This window comes from Ambystoma mexicanum, chromosome 11, assembly GCF_040938575.1.
Source record: "Ambystoma mexicanum isolate Mex_15411 chromosome 11, UKY_AmexF1_1, whole genome shotgun sequence".
Lineage (NCBI taxonomy): Eukaryota > Metazoa > Chordata > Amphibia > Caudata > Ambystomatidae > Ambystoma > Ambystoma mexicanum.
This window is the reverse complement of record NC_090934.1, coordinates 1,050,496,952-1,050,520,853: the sequence shown is the minus strand read 5'-3', so window position 1 is coordinate 1,050,520,853 and position 23,902 is coordinate 1,050,496,952. Positions and strand designations below refer to the sequence as shown.

General features: G+C 48.0%; 1 protein-coding gene across 1 annotated transcript in view; it reads right to left on the bottom strand.

Annotated features, from left to right (window-relative positions):
- MRPS11 (mitochondrial ribosomal protein S11) overlaps positions 1 to 23,902 on the bottom strand; it is a 217,618-nt gene that overhangs the window by 13,294 nt on the left and 180,422 nt on the right. The gene's annotated exons all lie outside the window — the stretch shown is intronic.

Genomic DNA, 23,902 nt, shown 5'->3' with positions numbered 1-23,902 from the left:
GCAGAAACAAGCAAGCCAAATTTGTTTAAATCTAATTTAAGAAAACATGTGAGTCTTCTAAACCCTATGGGGCCCATTAGAATTTTGCCGGCCCGGAAATTCCGGACTGTCAAACTCCAAACCTGCCGGTAGGGAATGTGATCTACCAACAGGCCTGACCTGCGGGTAGTTCAGGCCTCTGCCGGCAGACAATGGATACAATCGCCAGTTACTGCGGCATCCCCAATTCATGGAGGACTACATGGGAATGGGGATTTACAGGTGTCTCCGCCACCCAAAATAGGCCAGTAATACCGGGATATTGGGTGGCCAAGATGGTACGGTAGTCCACTAGAATTACCGGAAGGATAACTCTAATGTAATGAGCTCCTGTATGTCCAATACAAATTGTAAAAAAAAAATAAAAAAAAACAAAAAAAAAAAATCAGAATTATATTAAAATATGTTCAATCTAAATATACCTACAGGGCGTTGGGACGATACCAATGGTAAAATGCACTATTTATTTATTTATTTATTATCTATTACATTTGTTACACGCCCAGACCGTGAGGTATCACTGCGTGGTTACAGTTTGGTAATAATTGGTCAGGAGAAGAAAATTTCAAAATATAAACATGTACAAATATATACATAATGTAAGCATTGAGACAGGAGGATAACAGTGATCATTTATGCAACAAGGAAGAAAGTTACTTACATGTAACTGTTGTTCTCCAGCATGGGTCTGGCATGGATTCACATGCTCATGAATATTCCCCGTCGTCAGGCCGGGAATCCTCGGTATAGAAAAAATCAGTATCAGTTTTGTTTCTGATCTGTCTTTCTCAGTAGTAACCAATCACTGGTCTCTGGGTCATACTGCCCCCAGCCAATGACTGCCCTCTCCCTAAGCCCCGCCCCTGGCAGCCATCCTCAGATTTGGTAGCACGTGAAGTGGCAGTATGACCAAGTGAAGAGCCGCAGAGGGGTAGGCGGGAGGGTTCGCATGTGAATCCATGCCAGACCCATGCTGGAGAACAACAGTTACAGGTAAGTAACTTGTTCCTTCTCCAGCATGGGGTCTGGCATGGATTCACATGCTCATGAATATTAGAATACATAGCAGTATACACATGCACAACCACGGGGGGGTGGCAAAAGGCTCAATATCAAGCAATACACCAACTCAACATTAAGCAACTCTTACCTCCTCATCAGGCTCACCTTAGGCGAACAGGTTGCGCAGCACTGCCTGGCCGACTCTGGACTCCTCCCTGGAATCCCGGTCGACGCAGTAGAATCTTGTGAAGGTGTGCGTCGAACTCCACGTAGCAGCCCTGCAGATGTCGAGCAGGGGCACACCAGACAGGAACGCTGTAGTAGCAGCGATCGCTCTGGTCGAATGGGCCCTCGGACGGCCTGGCAACGGTCGGTTTGCCAACCGGTGACAGTGCATGATGCAGCCGGAGACCCATCTGGAAATGCAAGTCTTCGATAGAGCCTTCCCTTGATTCACAGGTCCAAAGTTCACAAACAGCTATGATGTCTTTCGAAAACTCTTCGTGAGGTCCACGTAGAACTTCAGCGCTCTCGCTACATCCAGCGAGTGCAGAGTCCTCTCAGCCGGCGACGAAGGCGATGGGAAGAAAACTGGCAACACCAAGGGCTGAAGGAGGTGTGCGTCCTCAGCACCACCCTCGTGTCATGAAAAGTCAAGTATGGAGGCTTGCAAGACAGGGCCTGGATCTCTCCCACTCGTCGTGCAGAGGTAATGGCCACGAGGAATGCTGTCTTCCACGACAGAAACTTCAACGGCACTGAATGCATAGGCTCGTATGGGGCCCCCATGAGCCTAGTCAGCACCACGTTGAGCTCCCACGCCGGGGCAAGGGCCTTCACCGGCGGGAATGATCGGAACAGTCCTTTCATAAATTTCTTCACCAGTCGATGAGACCACAAGGACGCCCGTCCTGTAGTTCTGGTGTAACGTGAGACGGCAGCCAGATGTACCTTGATGGAAGCGCGAGACAGGCCAGCCTTGGCCAAGGACAATAGGTACGGCAATACTTGAGGGGCCGTAATCCACAGAGGGTTAATCTTCTGTGCACGGCACCAGACAGAGAACCTCTTCCATTTGTGTCTGTAGCACTTGAGAGTTGAGGATGCCCTGGCCTTCGCAAGAACCTCTCTGCAGTCGGCCGGGGTATCGTATACTCCAAACTCTAGTGCTGCAGGAGCCAGGCCTGCAAGTTCAGCGACTCTGGTTCGTGATGAAGAATGGCGCCTCCTTCTCTGGAGAGAAGATCCGTGTCCGTCGGTAGCTTGACTGGTGTGGACACTGACAAGTCCAGAAGGTCCGGGAACCAGATCTGCCTCGGCCACGCCGGTGCGACGAGGATCATCCTGCACCGGGACCTCTTGAGCTGGTTGACGAGCCGGAGTAGCAACGGCGAGAACGCATAAAGGAACAGGCCGTCCCAAGGGAACGAGAAAGCATCGCATATGCTCCTCGGTTGGGGAAACCTGCTGGCGAACCTCCGGCACTTGGAGTTCGCCGCCGTCACGAAGAGATCGATCTGGGGTTCGCCCCATCGTCGGAAGAGTCGGTCCACTTGATCCTGGCGCAGTTCCCACTCATGGCACGAGCGCAGCTCTCTGCTGAGTGAGTCGGCGATGGTGTTTTTTATCCTTGCCAGATGAAAGGGTACCAGAAACATCCCTTGGGCGACGGCCCAATGCCACAGATCCTGGGCTTCCTTGGATAGGGCAGGGGATCTGGTTCCGCCCTGCTTCCGAATGTAAAACATCGTGGTGGTGTTGTCGGTGAAGATCCTCATCACCTTGCCCTTGAGGGACGGAAGGAAGGACCTGAGGGCCCAGAACACTGCACGGAGCTCCAAGATGTTGATGTGGAGAGTCTTCTCCTCCGGGAGCCAAAGGCCTCTCACGTGGAGACCCCCGGTGTGCGCTCCCCAACCTTCCAGGGAGGTATCCGTCGTCACCGTCACCTGGTGGGCCGGGGCTAGGAAACATGTTCCCGCCGTCAGATGAGAGCGGACACCCCACCATCGTATCGCTTGACGGAACGCTTCGCCGAGCGGGATCCTGTCCTCGAAGCTGCCCGTCGTCTGGATCCAGTGAACGTCGAGGAATTCTTGCAAGGGCCGCATCCGAAGTCTGCAGTGGCGCACCAGATAATGCAGGAGGACATCATTCCGAGGAGGGACTTGATAGACCTCACTCTGGCCACGTCCATGGCCCGCAGACGTTGCACCTTTCCCAGGATGGTTCTTATCCTTTCCTCCGACAGTGAGGCCCGCCGCGCCACTGTGTCGAGCAGTGCTCCCAGAAACAGTGCGACTTGCTACGGGACCAGGTGGGATTTTGGAAAGTTGATGGAGAACTCCAGGTCCGTGAGAAGCTGGACGGTCTTCGCAGTGTGTTCCACGGCAAGCTCCCTTGTCCTTGCCTGTAGGAGGCAGTCGTCCAGGTAGGGGTAGACGTGGATCCGCTGCAGGCGCAGCCGCTCCGCCACCGGTGCTAGGCACTTGGTGAACACCCTGGGCACCGATTTTAATCCGAACGGGAGGGCCTTGAACTGGTAGTGCCGCCCTTTGACCACGAACCTGAGGAACTTTCGGTGTCCCTTTAGAATAGGGATGCATCCTCCAAGTCCAACGACGACAGGAAATCGCCCTGCTCCAGCTGTCCCAGCACGTGCTGGAGTGTGACCATCCGGAACTTCTGTGCCTTGATGTATTTGTTCAGTCGTCGCAGGTCCAGGATGGGACGCCATCCTCCTGTCTTCTTCTTTACGAGGAAGTATCTTGAGTAAACTCCGGAGCCCCGAAGCCTCTTTGGAACGAGCTCGATGGCACCTTTCCTGAGCATCACCCTTACTTCCAACAGCAGTTGAGGGACGTGATTTTCCTTCCTGGCCATGGGAGGAATGCGGGGGCACCTCTTGTGGAACTCGAGGGCGTGCCCCAGGGCCAGGGCGTCGAACACCCAACGGTCGGTGGAGATGGACTCCCACACGCTGATGAACTTCATCAGCCGGCCTCCCACCGGGGTGCTTCGGCAGAGGCCCGACCCGACGGTCGGTTCAATCTTGCTTGGAGGCCGCCTTGCCTCCTTGACCACCTTGGCGACGACAGCGGGATCCACCTGACTTGCCGCGTCCCCTGTAGGCCTCCTGCGACGAAGATCTTGCCGCTTGACGGTACGTAGAGGAGCTGCTGCCGGCTCCCTTGGAGGCACCCTGTCTGCCTCTGGAGCTCCGAAAGGGCGGCCGTCGCTGTTGGAGAACACCCAGTGCACGGGCCGTCTCCGTGTCCGTCTTGATCGCCTGAAGGGACTCATCAACCGCCTTGCCAAAAAGGTTGTTCCCATCGAAGGGCATGTCCAAAACATTGGTCTGTACGTCCTGGCGGAAATCCGTCACCTTGAGCCATCCACGTCGTCTCAGGAAAACGCCGTTGCCCAGCTGACGGAAACCGGTGTCGGCGACGTCCGTAGCCACCGTAATGGCGTGGTCCGAGGCAATCTCACCTTCCTGTAAGATTTCCAGGGCCTCAGCCCTCTTGGCGTCCGGAAGGAAGTCCAACAGAGGGGCGATTTTGAACCACAACTCCACTGTCGTAGCGGGCTACGATGGCCAGGGCGTTGGCTGCCTTGATGGTTGTCGCTGCAGATGAGATGACCCGTCGTCCCATCGCATCCAGCTACCTACCCTCGAGGCCGATGCCCCCCCCCGCTTTCTTCTTGGCCGCCGCCGAAACGACCGAATCCGGGGTAGGTTGCGCCCTAAGGCACAAGGGGGCAGCGTCGGGGACCCGGTACTACTTCTCGTACCGGTCCCTCTTCGCAGGAGCCGTGGCAGGGTTCTTGAGGAGGGCGAGCCCCTCATCCCAGATGTCATCAAGAAGCGGTACGGCTTTTAGCCACGCGCCGTTGGTAAAGGAACCCTTCCTTCTTCTTTTCTTCGGGGCAGAGCTGGAAGAGCTCGGATGCCCTGGAAATCATAGCATGGAAGGATCCAATCTCGTTGGGCGGGGACGCCCGTGCAGGGGGCGACAGGGGACACGTCCCGTTGTCGCCTCCGTCGTCATCCGTACCCGTCATAGTCGTGTCATTGCCTCTATCATCCCCGTGGGTAGTGGACCGGGGGAAAGGCAGAGAAGGCAGCAGAGGCGGGAGAGGAGGCCTAGGATGCGTCCTCCTCCTCTTAAGTGGTGGGCTCTCCGAAGGTCCTGGCTCCGGTTCCCCCGTCGGGTCTGGCTCAGGTACCTCCGTCGGGGGAAGGGGCAACCTAGTCCTTATCTCCGAGCATAAGGACTGGATGGCTGACAAAATGGCCACCGAGGTTTCCTGCGGCGCCGGAAACGACGGGAGCGAGGGCTCTTGAGGAGCCTCGTCTGCGTCATCGTCGCCCTGGTCGGGATCCCTCCCGATGGGCTGGGCCTCCTCCACGGCTTGGATGAGCTCCTCTTCAGAGGTCGTGTCCGTATCCACGATGGCCACCAGCCCCCCCCCCCTTTCCAACAAGGACTTCGTGGGGGTCTTCTCGATTGGCCTGAAAGACTCCCTCCACGGTGGCAGGGAGACTCTGGTACCTGAGGGCGCCTCCACTGGTGTAGCCTCCACAGGCTGAGCCAGGGCCGCGGCGACATCCTCGATCGAGGTCTTAGCAGGGTGAATTAAGGCCAACGTCACCTTCTGTACACCTGGGGCCTTCACCTTGGGGGGAGGGTCCGAGCCTCGCTCCCCCCTCTGCCGGAATCTTCGAGATCGACCGGGGCCTCTCCAGAAGCTTCGCCGGGTTCTCGGACTTCCGCTTACCCGAGCCAGAGCGTTGGCTCGTGGTCGATGGCGCTGGGGAGGATGCGCCCTGCCTGGCAGCCAAGGAGCCCGACCGTTCGGCGCTCCCGGTGCCCGCGGACTCGCGGTGCTTAGCCTTTTGTTGGGCCCCCGTCACCGGGGCACCCTCACAGGACTTAGAAGACCGCTCAGACTTCTTTTTCTTCTTCTCGCCTGGCGTGCTCTTACCTTCCAGCCAGTTGGCGAGACGGAGGTGGAGATCCTTCATGGTCCGCTCCGATATGTTCCCACAAAACGCGCAGTCCTTTCCTTGTGCGTCTTGTCCTCATGGAGACAGTAGAGGCATAACGAATGCTCGTCCTCCTTGAAAACGTTCTGAAGCTGGCATCCAGGGCAGGTCCTGAACAGCTTCCCCGGCGTCAAGCTCCCTTTCTCCTGGGCCATGTCCGGGATAGGCCTCGGAACTTCTGGAATTCTCCAAAAGCGTAACTCGACGAAATCTTCACCCTTGAGGGGCGTAGAAACTCCGAAACGGATCCCCGTTGATCGGAAGTAGAAACGGTGGAGCTTGAGGCTCCATTTAACCGAAAAAATGAGAAAATCTCCTGAAAAAAGCACGAAAACGCAGCAAAAGCTCGAGAGCTACAGCACGAGGACTCCCAACACTTGAACGTGCGGTAAAAATCTGAGGATGGCTGCCAGGGGCGGGGCTTAGGGAGAGGGCAGTCATTGGCTGGGGGCAGTATGACCCAGAGACCAGAGATTGGTTACTACTGAGAAAGACAGATCAGAAACGAAACTGATACTGATTTTTTCTATACCGAGGATTCCCGGCCTGACGACAGGGAATATTCATGAGCATGTGAATCCATGCCAGACCCCATGCTGGAGAATATGCAGTAATAATTACAAGTTCTGGGAGGGTGACTTCATTGGTCTTGATTGAATATCCAAGTTTTTAGCCGTTTTCTAGAACCAAAGAACATATATACAAATGATACAATACAATATATAAAGTAGACATCTTTTAGTTTGTTCCTTATACAACTCCACACTGTTCCACCAATCTGCACCAGATTTTGCATAATAACCTGTTAGAACTCTACGGACGTTACTGGCTACATGACATTTGGACACCCCACCCCAGATTTCAGCCCCTTCACACATGACGGTTGCCTGGAATCGGCGAAACATCAAGGTGGTCTAGCCTCGAAAACCAATGCCCTAGGATGCACCATTTCCAAAATATTTGCACCGCGACACCACCACGCCAAGGTGAGTCGACGGATGGGGAGAGTGAACAGAAGGTCCCAGCATGGTCCAACTATCGTCTCCCTTCCCCGCGTGCTCCAGGGTATGTCAGCCAGCCACACACACCCATTATCAGTGCAGTTTGCTTTAGAGTGAAAAACGCATCAAGTGATGATAGACTTGGAACAGTGACCTACAGGATCATTGATTTTCAACAATTGATGAGTGTTCTGTCGTTCTACAGAACCTGTGCGAAGTATGGGTAATTTTTGCTAGTCATGACATAAAATCAGGAAGCAACTAATTCAGCATGTTTTGTCAATCAGCTAAGATTCACTTTGAAATCATGGAACTGGCATTGCAATACTTTCAGTGCAGTAAAATCTCAAATATCTGGCACAAATGAAATCCCAATGGTACCAGATAATCAAACATGTTGGTTAACCAAATTTCAGTTGTCGGAGCTGGAAAACAAAGCAAAACGGCTAGTTAACCAACCTTCCTGGCCTGTTGGATCTGTTACTTGGATCCAAAATCTTTGTTATCAAGCATTTCCTTAACCAGAAACGTTATTAACGGCAATAGCAGTGCTGGTTAATAGAGCGTTCTAGTTAAAAAGGTACAGATTAACAAAGCATTTACTGTAAAAAGATAAAGTTCCTAGACCACCATCAGTATAGGTTTGGCTTTAAATATTTTTTTTTGTTTCAAGTAATGGTTTGAGGTATTAGCTATTCAGCAAATTGGACCTCACATAGATATAATTACTTTTTAATTACAAATTACGTCTATGTATTAATTTCAAATGAAATCTTCACACAACAGAAGTTCAACATGCTGGTCAACCTAGAGGAGATTACTTAACATGTATCTTTACCGTAGTGGCGGATGGAGTCAAATTAAATCACAAGAATCAGAAATTAGACACCGACGACTTTAAACTCGCAGCATCGCCAACCCACCTTAGAAAGTACAAAAATTGTCAAAACGTCAGCCCATCATATCTGACAAACTCACCATCGTACTTTCATCCCTTACATCAACTACACATGGAGACGACATCACCCTACCCTAAATCATCAAACTCATTAAGGGTTTTGTGCTCGTCCCTCTTCCACATTGCATTCCCTCACAAAATGGATCTTTCTTGCTCTTTCAAAACAGGCTTGATATGCTGGTTTCCCACAAATGCACACTTAAATGCAGATGACCTATTAACAAACCTCAGTTTATGGGAAAGGTGATCGACAAAATGCTGCCGAACAGTTATGCGATCAGCAGGCCCTTCTACAGCATTAAACAGTCTGAGTTCAGGCCCAGATGCAGTACAGAAACAGAAACCATACAGGTCGTTGGCGATGCCATGCATATCATGGACAAAGGGAACGACTGCCTTGTGGTCCTGATCAACCTCTTGGCAGAAAACAACACAGTTGACAAGATGGCTTCCTCACACTTCTCGCGACAATGGCCTTCAACGCTTCTGTAACCTGCCTTTGGTAAGTTATCTCTCGACGGCATTCAACACAGTTGACCATAAAGCTCTCCACATACTTCACCAGAGGGACCGGCATCTATAAGGAAGAGGAGCTTATACTAGGAACAGTTTTGTACTCGCCTGGGACAGAATGATTCTCACAATTAATTTTAAGGAAATTAGATTTAATTGGGTAGTTGTGCACAATAGGTCGCACAGATGTATTAAACAGTGTTAGTTTATAGTTTAAACTTCTGTGGTCACTTAAGCAGAGATGTTCATATATTTGCACTCTAGATTCAGCGACTTTAGTGAAATCCCCCAAAATAACAAGGAAGTGCAGAAGAGTATTTGTTCAGAATCTTATTTGTGATATTTTATTAACAATTCCTGCGACTAAGTGACACTTACCTGAGGTGAATATGCCAGTTTATGAACATTATACATTTGATGTAATCAATGTACATTGTTTTACGCCAAACAATCTAATTTCTCCAATACTAAGTGAAGGTATGTTTACCTTTTAGCAGAGGTTAAACTAAATTCCCGGGTATTTCTTTGAGTGATTTGTTTTTATTTGCAGAAGAACAGGGATGTCAATTTGGATGAGAAATGACATACATAACAGTGAGACGCACACTTATGAAGTTTAAATTTAACCTGTTGCCTACTTTTGAAATAATTGTATGAAGTTGTGGAAAATCATTGACAAACATTTACAAGACATTAATCAACCAGAATCATTAAACATGATGGCTGTGCTCTCTGCGTGGTCTATTTAAAATATATTATAAACTGGAAGTGAAATCTTTTTTACCCTGAATAACTGAATTATGTTACATTTGCAACTACATTGATTTTTTCTTCTTCTTCTTTCTGTATTTTCTATTCTAATTTTATTTTTTAGATGCATCTGTATATAACGGGTTTCATGTTGACTGTAATACATATATTCTAAAAAAACACATTTACAGATGGCGGAGGAGTAGCAGAAAGATGAGGACAAGCAGTGACCCAGTTCATGAGGGTGTCAACAAAGTGGGACATAGACCAGGGACAAGTTAAAAAAAGAAGCAACATATGACTTATAAACAGTAACATTAAACTAGGGGAGGCAAGTGAATCATACTTAAGAGAGGTACTATACAAATATACAAAATTACATTAGGCAGCACTGGAGGGAATGGTAGGGTCAGGTATGGAGGATGTGGGAGAGGGCAGGGGGGGCGCCTTCTCTGGCGAGTATGTGTAGTTTAAACTGAGATCTAAAGAGATTCACAGGCAGGCTGGCTTTTATTTTGATGGGCAGCAGGTTCAAATGGAGCAGGATGTGTCGGGAGAAAGAGTGGAAGAACAAGTAGATAAAGGGGGCATGGGGCAGTGAGGTTAAGTGCAGTGGATGAGCAGAGGGAACAAGATGGTGAGTAGACAGAAACAATCAGAGAGGCACCTACTTAGAAGCACAGCCATTGATAGCTTTGTAGACTAGGAAAAGGACATTGAAAAGGAAGCAACTGTGCATGAAGTTGGAGACATGCACAGGTGCAGTCTTGCATGAGTGTTTACTATAGAAGCCAGATTTAAGTGGCTCACTATTATCCTCAAGATACTTAGTTATCCGGTTAAACAGTGTCTGCTTTGATTAAGGACCTTTAAATAATGTGGAAGGAGAGGAAACAGGGTGATAGTTTGCCAGATTATTTGGATCAGCATAGGGTTACTTCAAAAGGGGTAAGACAGCTGCAAATTTGAAGGTAGCAGCGAAGTGTCCAGCGGAGAGAAACGTTAAAGAGCTCAGTGAGATCAGGGCAGGTGATCGAGCCATAGTCTTTGACCATTTGAGGACCAAATGGGTTGATAAGAGCGTAAGATGGGATGCGCTGCAAAGGATGGGTGCTAATTTGGTAGGGGAAAAGTAGAAGCAGAAGGTGTAGGGGGAGAGGTGTTGGAAAGGAGGAGGGAGTGAGAGGGAGAGAAAGAAGTCACAACCCTCCTCTCCGGTTCCCCTTCTACCGGTCAGACAGCCACCTATAGATCCAAATGGCAAATCAAAGATTGGTGTACGGATAGAAGACGTTTTCTGGAGTTGTTGTACGGCTTAATGTAGCCTGATTAGAGATCCATAGATCTATAGCATTTTACCTATGCGGCTCACTTTTCAGCAAGCGGTAAGGTATTTTCTTGTGTAACTACTGGTAGGGGAGATTTAGTGGGAGCTTGGCCTGCCCATGACTTAAGGGCCATTTAATAATTCGGCCATATCCTGTTCGGTCTCTTCTGTAGATTTGCAGTGATTTGCACGCAGCTGAAAGTAACGCGGGCAAAACGTTTGCATGAGAAAGGTGCAAACTACCAAAAGTTTGCACCTTTCTCATGTGAACACATACAAACTCACACCCATAACACCCCCCCACCCACACCCCCAACATAAACAAACCCCACTTATCTTCATCTTCACGCTGGGTTCCTGCAGCGCCAGTTCCCTTTCACTTCCGTGATTGGGAACCGGCGCTGCAGGGTCCTTTTCTTTTTTTACGGAATGCTGCAGGGCAGTGTAGTGAGCGGGGCGATGCGGGGGACACCCCTGTAGCCCCCATTTTCTTTTTTACAATGCTACCACCAAAGGTTCGAACTTTTGGTGTTCGAACCTTTGGTGGTAGCATTTTTAGAACTTTAGGTCATTGCGAGCATTTATTTTCAGTAAAATTGGCCTAGACCTCTTCTGTGCATTGCTGCTTGAAGGAACTTGGACCACCATCACTTGTACTTCTGTGGAGTGTGGTTACTTGGCCGTTCTGTGTCTAACAGGACATGGTAGCAACTTTGTGAAGGAAGGAAAGGTGGGGGGTGTGGAGGCAACCAAAAGTGAGGGTATTGATCAATTGCCCTGTAATGTAGGTTCCTCGACTGTGGCAATGGCAGAGGGTTTATTGGACGAACGGGGTGACAAAACAGAAGTATGCTTACCCATAGTGGCGATACCAGCCTCACAAACTAAAACAGAGCTGTTTGGTCCGAATACCCCTAGACCTGCTTCCCCTTGTGAAAAGTCAGGGTTGAAGATAGTGAAGCAGGTCTAGTTGGGGGAAATGGGAGACGGAGTGAAAAATATTTCTGGAAAAACTGGACCAGGCCTTCCTAAGATTGGAAGGAAACATACAGGACATTGTGGTAGACGACATAGGTGCAGGTCCGGACTTGGTTTCTGATGTCTCGATGTTAGCCCGGTTGTCTCTCATGAGCTGGGGACACGAGTGAGGCAGTCCTTGGATTTTAAAATCGAACCAATGGTTATTACCGGAAGTACCTACATCTCCCCATTTTTACACTGAAGTACTCTTGTATAAACCTGATCAAAGCCAAATTGGTTGTATGTAGATAGGGATCTACCTGGACTAATGGAATCTCCCGGAAGGTTGAAACGGGAGAGCCAGACTGAGTGTGCCTCAAGGGAGGATGACTATATCGAAGGTATAGGGGAGGAGCGGGTCTTGATTAATCAATTAAGTGGGTCTACACAAGGTTTGAAGTCGGATTCCCAGCAAACTGGCTTTGGAAATAACAGTGGTCGATGAATGGTCATTTCCAGTTTTGTCCAGGATACTGGACACCATGATATGATATATGTTAGGTTATTTATAAGGCGCTTAAAACCCAGAGGTTTGTAAGCACGGACCCGGGGATCGAACCTGTGGTGCTCTGCTTCGTCTTGCTCCCAAGGCGAGTACTGTAGAGAAGTAAAGAAGTCTAAGTACTGTAAAATGCCACCTAAAAAATAATAAAGGATAAAAAAAAATGTCTACGTAATTTGAAATACAAGCACTGAAGGTGAGGGATACGAATGTGGAGGGTTAGGTTATTACCCAATTAAGTAAAAACAATGAGAATGGAGGGTGCAAAAAGCAAAAGCAACAGCAGAGAAAGGTTGGGGGACACCGCCAAAGTAAGGGTGAAGCACAGGGTAAACAGCTAAAAAGATTCTGGGGGGTTTGTCAGTAGTGGGGAAGAGTACGCCCCGGGACCTAAGCAATATCTCAGTACACCCCTGTGACGATTCGATGGAGGGCTTCATTGGGGAGACTAGGGCCCACCGACCCACTGTCCCTATTGGACAAAGGCAGGTACTCAATTTCCTTCAAATCAGGCAAGGAACTTCCATATTTTCTCCAATATGAAGGCAGACATAAATTTAGAGAAGGCGCAAAGTCAAATTTAATGTTGATGGTGTCGGTTGCCACTACGTCACACAATACTGAAGAAACGGGCACCAGAGCAGCTAAAGGTAAGAAATGAACAGATCTGGCAGTGAAGTTGCTGACAAAAAGCGTCATGAAAAAAGTGTTAAAGGAAAACAATTGGCATTCATCGGGGAATAGTGAAATGAGTAGGACGAAGTCGGGGTCTGATATCAACTGTGTATTATTGAGTCACATATTTTGAAAGCTTGAACAGAATTCCGTTAAACCGGACATATAGCCTCTCCCTGTTTGAGATTCCCAATCTTCGGTTGGTTAAGTCTGAAGATATTGAAATGGTGTGGTTCTTATATCGTGACTGCTTTGACGTTGTAAAAGTGTATTTGCGCTCGATTATAGTCAAAAATGCAATTTTAATGGAGGAGGCAGGGTTCCTCCGATTGGGCTTTGAAGTGGTGGATTGAGGGAAGGTCCGCTGACATAAATCCAATTTTGCAAACGGACACCCAGCCAGTGGCAGCAGTTGTACAGGGGAAATTAAAGGGGGGGGTGGGGGGGGGGGGTTAACGACCTGCCAGTTGAGGGGCTACGGTCTGAATATTGTCCGCAGGTAAGCGACTGGACGAAAGTCAGTTCTACTGCTCAGGGTACGAGAGGGGAGTATGGATGGGATGAGTGAAGTAGGGTGGGAAGAGTGCGGTTTTGGAACTCCAGGGGGTTTACAAGGGGCCAGGCAAAGCTGGTCCAGTTTGATATTCTTTGTATTCCGGAGACCCTATTGATGGACATACCGCTGATTTATAGTTACAAGGTTCTTTTTGTAAAAGCACAACAAGGGCCGAGGAGGCCTCCTTAAGGGGGTCTTCTGACAGCAGTAAAGCATAACCTGTGTCTAAAGCTGCGCCAAGTAGAACCTGAAAGGACTGACATGCTGGTAACCCTTCTGAAGTGGCGGGTTAGGGGTTCTAATGTACTGGGGAAATGTTTGTTGTTTAAGGTGTATGTAAACCTGGACCCTGGCAGGCTACTGGAGTTTTTATCATTCCTGTCGTTCACACTTTTGGGGACTTCTCTCGGCAGCAGTATATTGGATTCTATCAAAGTTGGCTGCCTCCTGTGGTACCATAAATAAATGAGTCTGTCCTTTAGGTGAAACCACAGTTTTGCCAGGAAGAGCATTTCATATGTGATGAATACGTCTTGCATTCACTTTTTTACTTCCAGAAAATATTTTCGCTCCACCTGTAGAGCCGCTGAGAAGTCCGGACAGATGTAGATCCTGCTGGACCCAAGTTCTCAATTCACCCATCGCTCTAGCTCGGCACAATATCTACAGGCAACAATTGGTCTCGGAAGTGCACCAGGCTTGGGGTTTGGCACACGGGGTTGCCAGACATTTCGTCGAAAAAAATTGGTCGACCAGACAAATGGTCGAACCAATTTGGTCGAAAACCAAATGGTCGAAAAAAATGTTTTTTTTATTTTAACCCTTTTTTTTTTTTTTGGGGGGGGTCCCCCCAACCCCCTTTTTTTCTCTAAAAACCCCTTTTTTAACTAAACGAAAACCCGAAAAATAAATATATAAATAACAAAAAAAAATTCGACCATTTGGTTTTCGACCAAATTGCGTCGACCAAATTGCAGTCGACCAGTTTTTTTTCGACGAGTTGTCTGGACACCGGCACACGGGCATGATGTGTCTGTTCCACTGTAAACTGTAGTGAAGGGGCAAGGGCCGCCAACAGCTCCAATAGCAACTTTTCAACAAAGGTTTCCAACTGGTCCTTCGTAGCATTTTCCGGGACGTGGATTATGCAAATGTTATTATGCAAATGTTATTATGGAGGGAACAGAACTCAAGATCGTCCCACTTTGCCATCGTACAGTTTAGTTCGTTGCCCATTTTAATAAATCCAGATTTCAAGGAGGCAACCTCATCCTTGAACAGACTGATTCTCTCCTCAATCTCCGTATTTCTTTTGGTCTCCTTTTCCACCTTGGCACTGTATTCATGTTTGCAGTGATGTCATCAAATTTGGTACTAACCGAGGCAAAGCCAGCCTGCATATTGTCAAGTAGAAGCTGTATTTTGGAAGACTCATGTTCCGGATGCTGCTCAGCAAGGTCATCGGTGCTGCCACACATCGACTTTGCCTGGGAGGCCTGCTTTGTAAAAGCATCCATCATCCCCTGCTTCTTATTGCTGCTATTGCCTTTGGTCATTGAGATCATCGGAGTGTGATATAGGTCTAGATGGCATAAAGTGTATACCATGTAATACCAGACCATCACTCACTCGACTCATTTCAGCTCATTGTGCAAAGCGACAGCAGGCACAGCATACACATAGTACTCCACCACACCTGCAGTCCTTGATTCAAGCCAGCTCAATATGGCGCCTGCAAGTAGGATGTGAGAATCTGAGGGGGCGGTCGCAGCAGCACGCAATCATCCATCAGCTCTGAGGCCGTCCACTTGGTCTTTCACTGGCCAGTGACTCCCTGAGACTATTCTCATCTGCAGGAACCTGGATTCATCAGCCAACAGAGCGGCTGCAGGCCACTTCCAGTGGAATTACCTGAGGTGTCAAAGGCAGCACTCACTGCATACTCTGCTGGGCTCAGGGCAGCGCAGCAGATGCCTCAATCCGGTGCCCCATGTCCAGGATCAGTCACACAGGACAGTAGCTCACAAACAGTAAGTAATCTGGACGCAAAGGTGCAGGTTGTCCACAGCGCGACAGAGCTCAACTAATTTGCAGCCATTTTGCAGGCTGCTCGCTTAATGAGCGGGTTAGGGCCACATCTACTGAATCACATAAGGTGTAGGGAAGTGGAATAAAATTATCTTTCTTATATATCCAAAGATATGGTCATCCTTTAAGGATGATCTTATGATGGGTCGGTGACAGGTCTTTTCTGTAATGCAAGTCCAGTCCAGACCTTTACCGCACTGCATTTGCTTTATGGAAAAGAACCACCCATCGGGGAAAGGTGTGGGGAGGTTATGCAGGAGGGAATGGGGTGTGATGGGTGACAAGGTACAGCGATATGTGTGAGGTGGTCCGGGGAACATGGGTGTGTGACAGGGCAGATGAGTGATCATATGTTGGGCTTGATTCTAGGGGGCATTTGGCTTTAGGATATGTCAGAATCATGAGACGGATGCTGTGCCCTTTTTCTTAAGGGTTCTTTAATGGTTTCAAATCCTACTCAATTCCTTGTCGTGGGGAGCCCTAAACTAGAAAAAAAAAAGGTACTCATCAGGATGTCCTATGAAGGAAAAACAGTCAGTCTTTCAGAAAACCCACTCTAGCATGGATTCTGGCCCATTCTTGGGGTATACTAGTTCTCACCCTGCCCTGGGGTATGCTTTTTGGCACCCTGCCTTGCGGTTTGGTTTCTGGTAGCCCACCTCAGGCTGTGGATTCTCTCCACCTTGGATTATACTCATTCTCATCAGGCCCTGGGGTTTACTGCCCCCCGGCCTCTTTGGGGTATGGTTAGCTTTCCCTGCTGTGAGAAACCTGAGGGTATTCTCCCAGTAAGACCTCAGGAATCCCTTATTCAGGTGCCAGGACACGGCCATCGTTGTTGGATCAAGTTCCTGGGGGTGGACCAGTGGGGGAGGGTCACCTGGATAGGGGAACACAGGGTTATGCTGAGGATATTACCCCAGGTGAGACGCGGTATTACACCAGAGAAAGGGATGGGTAAGATGAGGTCCTCAAACATTTTATGGGTTGTATTAACTCGACCTCCCTTCAATCTGATAAACTTCCTTTTCAAGAATCCATCATCCCCTCTGTCTCCAATGAATCCATTACTCACCCTGCTGCATTCAGAAACCATCTTCCTCAGAATCCTCTGTTTTCTGTTCCCTATCAGAATACTCCCAATCACTCTTCTTCCTGTCCCTCTGATTATTATTTTCTGCACTCTAAAGCTGTTCAGAGAGAATACTACCATTCCCACAATTCCATCCAGCAAACCCCATCACCATCGTTCCTCTAATTATCACTTTCTAAACTCCCAGTCAAAAGTGACCAACAATTACACTTCTCATCATTCCCTATGTTCTGTTCTACATCCTGGTCATTTTCGTCCATTTCACAAACCTTACCTGTCCTGTCACGTGGGACATTACGACACTCCAAACCCTCCCCTTTCTGATATGAATATTGGTTCACAATGGACTTGTAGTAGAACAGTCTACCTGACATGTCCTGACAGAAGGGTCGGGCAAAGTCAGGCAAATTCAGGCAATTAACTTTAACCACACACACCTGACAGCCCTTTCTTTTCCCCACAGGGATAAAAGGTGGAGCAGAAGAGTGCAGTACGAGCAAAGAGTACAGTAGACAACACAACGAGATGGCTACCATGAGGTATAGTTCATAAGAAGGAGAAAGGGGGCAGGAATCGAGAGGGTGGTGAAGAGAAAAGTGACCTTGCCCTTTTCGTCCCAGGCCCGCGGAACCTATGTGGAAGAGAGCCTAAAACCGCAAACAGTAGAACAAGTGTCCTGCAGCAGATGTCAAAGGTACAGGGCGCAAGCCTATGCTGTTAAGCAGGAGCGAGTGAAGCACCTGCACCCGTGGTACCGGCCTTGACTCCACAGAAGCCAGAAGCCAAGCGGTTCATCACAACTGGTGAGTCGAGGGGAGAACCACGCTGTGTTGAGTGATAATCGCAGGAGTGGCAAGCTACGACGAAAGCTAAGGAACTTTGAATGAACTGCGAGAGAAACTCCAATTACCAGAAGGCCGTAGGAAGGCCCGCAAAATAGGTCAAAGTGGTCATACAGAGGGTCAAGCAAAATCCCTGTACAATCGAAAGACTTTGATCTACAAGCGCTGTGAAAGAAAAGAAGGGAATCCCACAGCAAAAGTGAACATTGAGAAACCAAGGGAATTGATAGGCAAGAGGCGTCCGAACCCGACCGAGGGAGATCCAGGGTCGAAGCCATCCCCCAAAGTTGTTAGATAAAGGAACTGTGATATATTATGAGATACTTAAGTCTAATGAGAAAAGAATAAGAGAGGCAAAGAAATACGATTGAAAAAGGGTCAGCCGAGAAGAGGGGGACCCAGGGGTGAAACCGCCGCCCTATCTGAACTTCAGATTACAATTGAGAAGGGTGAGCCCAGAAGAAGGGGACCCATCACCCAACGAATATTAGGAACAAACTTTCATTTGTTAAAGGAACTTTTCCTTTTGTTGTTTGAATACATCAGGCCCCGAAGGCAAGAAACTTTCAGGGGAAACGAGACTTGGCCATCGACAGCCCCGATTATGGAAAGCTTGAGGGTTAAAGCTGAACTGTCACTTCGTGCTAGACAAACCTGAGAGTATGTCCTAAGAACTGCCATTGGAACTGTCGTCTCGTGCTGGAAAGGTCAGACTGTTCTTACCCAGTGTCCAAAATGTGGGGAAGGGGGACCCAGGCTACCGCATCCTGACATATTATTTGAGAACACTTCTTTCTTTTCTTGAGAACTATCCCACACCCTTTTATTGTATTAATTGTAAGGTTTGTCAATAGGTTTCTTATTATAGGCCCTTTTATTTTTGACAACGCCACTAGGACTGCGTTTTTTTCATTTGATAGTCGACATCTGTTCCCATCTTAATTTAGATTGGGCGTTTTTCCAACCCACATACCATTTTCATTTTTCAATAAACACCCTTGAACTGTGATCACTTGTGTCTGTCCCAATTGTTGTCACCTTGAGTTCCTCACACTGTGCACCTCTCCAGGGGCCACTGTGTACCTTGTTTGCTGTTGCAATGCTCATCAAGCAGACAGCAAGCTTTGGGGTTGGCGTTGTCGGCTTCTATTTTCTCTGAAGCATCTAGCGTTGGGGCCTCTCTCTCAAGATTCCTGGCAAGTCAGTGGTTCTTGCTCCTCGGTCCACCGTTGGTCTATCAGTTTGAGAACTTCTGGGTGTCCCTGGCTTCTTCCTGTCTCTAAGCTTAGTCGGGCGTCGGTCTGTCTCTTCCTCTGGGAACCACATCCCAGGAGGAGGCTGTTCCGCCTCTGCCATGCAGTAGAGACGGCCTCTCTCTTCCATAGTATGGATCATATATTTTTGTTCCACCCTGAAAAGGGGTGTGTTTGCTCTCTGTTTTCTCAATTCAGACAAGGACAGTGTCTGAAAGGGATCAGAAGACAAGCCATCCACTCGTGTGCGCACCAGTCAATTCCCCATACAACCAACAAATTAGTTCTCTTTTTGATAAAGGGAGGATACCAAATATCCTTTTCTGGGAACGCCAGTCCTCTAAGGAGGTGTGGGGGGGCCACCATTTGTCAGATCCTGCACTAGCACTGTGGGCTCACCTCCCTACTCCCAAAGGGGGTGGGCTCCCCCTTTGGGAGAGGGGACAATTTCCCTGCATTTGTTACAGCTTGTATATAGCAACACCGGCATGGACATACTGAATGCCACACTGCAAAAGCATGGAGACAGATTTGTGCATTGAAGACAAAGAGTCCTTGCTTCTTTTCGGTCTGTTCAACTCAGTGGTTGTGCGGTCACTGAAAAATCCAATACTATTTTTAAGTTGGCGTGTTTCACTCTTAGTGCCTCCCTGAACCATGGGGATTTGGTCTGGGTTCCTTTTTCTGCATCCCACTATTACACAATATTTGTCCAAACCATTCACATCTTTGCCGCTTGTTATTGGATCCTGCATTCTTTCAATACCTGGCCTTAGTTTGCCTAGTATAAGTAAGTTAATGAGCTGACTCACGATTAGGGTAAAGATCAGGCTAAATGGACACAGATTTCCAAGGTGGGTGACACCCCTAAGCAAGCCGCCACCAACACCCTCAATGTTCCCACTCACTGCACCATATCTCACCATTCCTTTTGCTGTTTTAGATACATTTTCTTGGCATCACAATAAGCTCCAAGTGTTTCTGATGTAGTAAAGGTTTTCATTTTTTATGTCCGCCAGGAGCCTATCCTTACAACTGAGTGTCAGGTAGGTTTTATACTTTCATAGTAGAATGGTAATGCGGATGCTTGGTCGGTTCCTTTCTCAATCAGACCCATACTTTTGATTGAGACTTGTTTACAGTAGAGTTTGAGGATCCTCGACCAGAGCATCTTAACACAGATGGTGGACAATGAACTTCTACAGCTCTGTCGGAGTAATAGGGATCTTCTTTTTACCTATTTAACAAGTTACTCATTGAGCCCAAGGAGCTTAAAAGGTTTAAACCACAGATGGTTTACAAGACTAGACTGTGGAACAACAGTTCCTGAGCAGAGTCCAGTGAAGTGAGCTAAAAGCCTGTGCTGTTGGTTTTCAACAACTATATAGTGTTAACACAACTGGGTACTGATGAAACCAAAAAGAAAACGAGTCTCTCACTCTGAGTGTGATAACATCTCACCTCCCAGTGGCATTGTGGTTCGCAGAGATTCTTAAACCCCTGCCGGTTATGACCATTTCAGGTTTCCTAGGGGGTTACTCGACCTTTTCTTGTCACCTCATTCCACAAAAAGAAAAAGTCTCCCTGTCAGAACATTTCTCTGACCAGATGACGGTATAGCAGTAGCATCTCTGTCAGCGAGAGAAGTATCAAGGCATTATCATCTCACCTCTCTTCAGGGCTGGCTGGAGTGCAGCCTTCTCCAGGATGCTGGTCTTCCCCCCACTTGCGTCGAGTACTCCTCCATTATCCTTGCCTGTGTCTAAAACCTCCTCCTGTGACCTCAGTCGGCCTTGGGGCAAACCGGCATCCTTGTGTTTTAATTTGCTTTTCGGCTAGGGGTTTTCTCCTCCTCTTCAGATGTTGATCCTTCCATTGTTTCCACTTCTTTCTATGTTAACACTTCCTTCTTGGTTACTATCCCCTCATCTCTCTTGTTACCACTGCCTTCTCTGTTATTTCTACCTCCTGTTACCACCTCTCCTGTCACTTCCACCTACTTTGTCTTCTTCCAACTTGGCTTTTGCACCACCTTATTGCTCCTAGTACCACTCTCTAACTGCCTGCCAACACATTCCCCAACAACCAGCACTGGCTATCTGGGGACTTTGGATTTTATACTCTCACTCCTTCTCCCTCTGAACGGACTTGCAGGTCTCAACCCATGGTCTATCATCGGGCAGGGTATGTGATTGGTGGCTGTTCATGAACACACCAAGAGCAGCTTTCAGTTTAGGAGATCGGACCAAGCCTATAACTGGCCTATCCACCATTTAGCAATTTACTCTGAGCTCTTTGGTACTGACTGTGCTGAGTCTAGGTCTCATGTTGTTTAAACTCTGAAGTAACAGTGTATACATTGTACAATTGCACCATTTTATCCAGAGCAAGTAAATGACTGACTGAGAGGCAACACTTTGGTCACTGTTTCTCACGTGACAGAGGCAACAAGCATACAACATTGTATCTGTGTAACTCCCTGGATCACCAGATGTCCTTTTTGATCTGGGAAATGTTTTCCTTGATTTTGCATGTTCATCTATAACAATATCAGAACCCTTGATACTAATGAAGGGTAAATAAAGTTAACTTCAGTTGAAGAGATGGATATATTTGTCCCAGCTTCTGGACGTTGGGACTGGTTAAATAGAGCTTTAGAATCTTTGGGGAGGCGGATGCATTCATGGTGGTTCTGGGATTGTCCCCTGCCTGGCAGTGGGGTCCAATGGCAGGTGACCAAGGGAACCCCCTCATAACTCGCTTAGGACCATCATACACTGGCTCAGGGAGCCACCAGGTCTGCCAAGCTACCACCTTAGTGGTCCCTACAGCCAGAAAAGGGAACTTGTTACACAATCTATGTGTTAGGAACTCCTAGATTAGATTTTTACAGTCGGACCATAGAATAACACAAATGGATGAAGATATGGAGGCAAACAGATAGCATATAGCCCATTGTGACAAAGTGACTACTGCTTTGCAGGAGCACAGGGATACAGAGTAGCTAAATCGCCTGCTGAGCCACACACTACTTCTAAACCAGCAGTGATCTGAATTAAAGTTAAAACAGGCACAGCCCAACGGGTACACACACCCCCTTCGTCTTTTGGGGCAATGTCGTCCAAGGGCAGGCTATAATCTCAGGAGAGGTGTAAGTGGAGAATAGTAGCAATCCAAACAGCAATACTACAAAGACTAAAACAAAAGAAGGTCCAATCAAAGTTCTATAAAAATATACATACTTTCACTAAGCGATCAAAACTACAATCAACTAACAAAAACACTAACAGAGAGAGAGAGAACACAGAAAAAGCAGAACTGGTATAGAATAGCACTCTCGGTACCTGAGCCGGGGTGACCAGACAAGCAAAGGCTGCAATGCTATTGTTCAATAACAATGACAATCCATGAAATGTCTTTCAAGAAAAAGATTGAAAAATTGATTACAAGTCACTATTGCCCCTAATGTAGACAAGGGTGTTCGGGCCTCTTGTCAGTACCTTATTCCTTCTCTTAGGTGGTTTGACAGTGTCCAAATGGGCTTCTCAGCTCTTTCCTTGTGGATGAACCAGGTTCGTGATGCAGCGAGCCGCGTTGACCCAGCGTTGAGTCGATAGCGGTTTGGCTTAGACACTGGGCTCTGTGTGTTTCAAGTTGGCATTTGATGCAATGCAGTTGGAAGGGACCAACAGGTTCAGATCAGTGGTCAAGTCGATTTGAGACAATGTTAACACTGGGGACAAGTCGACGAGTGTCCTGGTGGCTTACAGCGATTCGAGTCGGGTCCAGGTCCTGTTGGTTCAATGTACTGCTCGAGAATAAGGCGACCCAAAAGCTTCAGCAGTGGTGAGCCAGTGTTCCAGTCGAGGCAACAATCAGAGCTACGGGTGCAAGTGTGCGTTCAGCTGGTTCAAAGAGGCAAAGGAGCAGTTTGAAGTCTTGAAGTGCCAAAAGCAGGAACTCGGATGCTGTGCGCACCCATGAAGTACCGAAATACTGTTTACTGTGGTGGAGCTGGAGCTTGAAAAGAGCGTCTCTCCGACATTTACTTTGGACACATTTCGCTGTGGAAAGCGCTCGGGATTGCAGCAGGAGGAACGTAGTTGCTGCTACATCCAAAGACTTCTGGCCCTTAAAGAGTTTTCCCTGGACAGTGTGATTGATTGAAGGAAATCCCGCCTCCAGGAAGCAAACTATAACTACCTACGTCCTAGCACACCCTGCACGCGCACCCGTTTAGTACCGAAGTACTGTTTACTGTTCACGGTGCGTGGCGTGCGGTGAGCAGGGGCCATTAATTAGTCCAATGTGCATGACAGAGGTTATAGCCATCAACGTGTGGTGAAAGAGAGGATATAAAGCTCTGGAAGTGCCCCTCTTCCCCTCGCCGGCGAGGCCTTACTGAGCAATTTTCTGTAAGCTGGAAAATCTCGGCCCAAAAATGATGCCTCACACACTCAAAACTGGCATGCCTTCAAAACTTGCTCCGCTGTCTCTGAGTGAGAGTCCTGCCCGACGTTCTCGGACTTCGAATCATGAATACTCAACACCTGTTGGAGGGAAAGGTAATAGCCATGGGCCTGTGAATGCAGACATCCGCATGTTTTGTAAAGGCTCTCTATCAGCACATAGAGCCAGAAAGACGCTGGATGAGGATTCAGCACTTAGTGTTATAGCGAGTGTGAGTGACAAGCAAGCCATTTCCATTCCTGTTCAGGCCCCTTTAAAATGTGTGTTGCCGGCATCCGTCACAGCGGACTGCTCTGTATCTGTGCGGCCTGTACAATTACATCTAAACATCATGTCCTTAACAGATACAGCCATTCTAGATACTTTGGAAATGGCAGCTAAAATATCAGCTATCGCCCCAGGTCTTGTTCAACCCACAAGCGATGTAGCCATTATTGATCTGGATCCCGATGACTCTGTTTTCAGACAAGTGTTTGTCTGATAATCTTTCATGTTCACCGGTGATGTTCTCTGAGGTTTCATGTAACTATCAAGTCTGACAGTGTGTCAATGCATTCCCAGTCAAATACTTTTTGTAGTCACACACACAGTACTAATAATCCTTGCATGTACGCAATATTGATTCTCAGGCAGATGCAACATTACTGAACTCGACCCTGCAAGCTCTGGGTAATTTATATAATGTACTTCATCATAGGTTCTTGGCTCAGGAGGAAACTTAAAAAAAAGTGTTTTTACAAATGGAAGGGGTTAATACGAATAA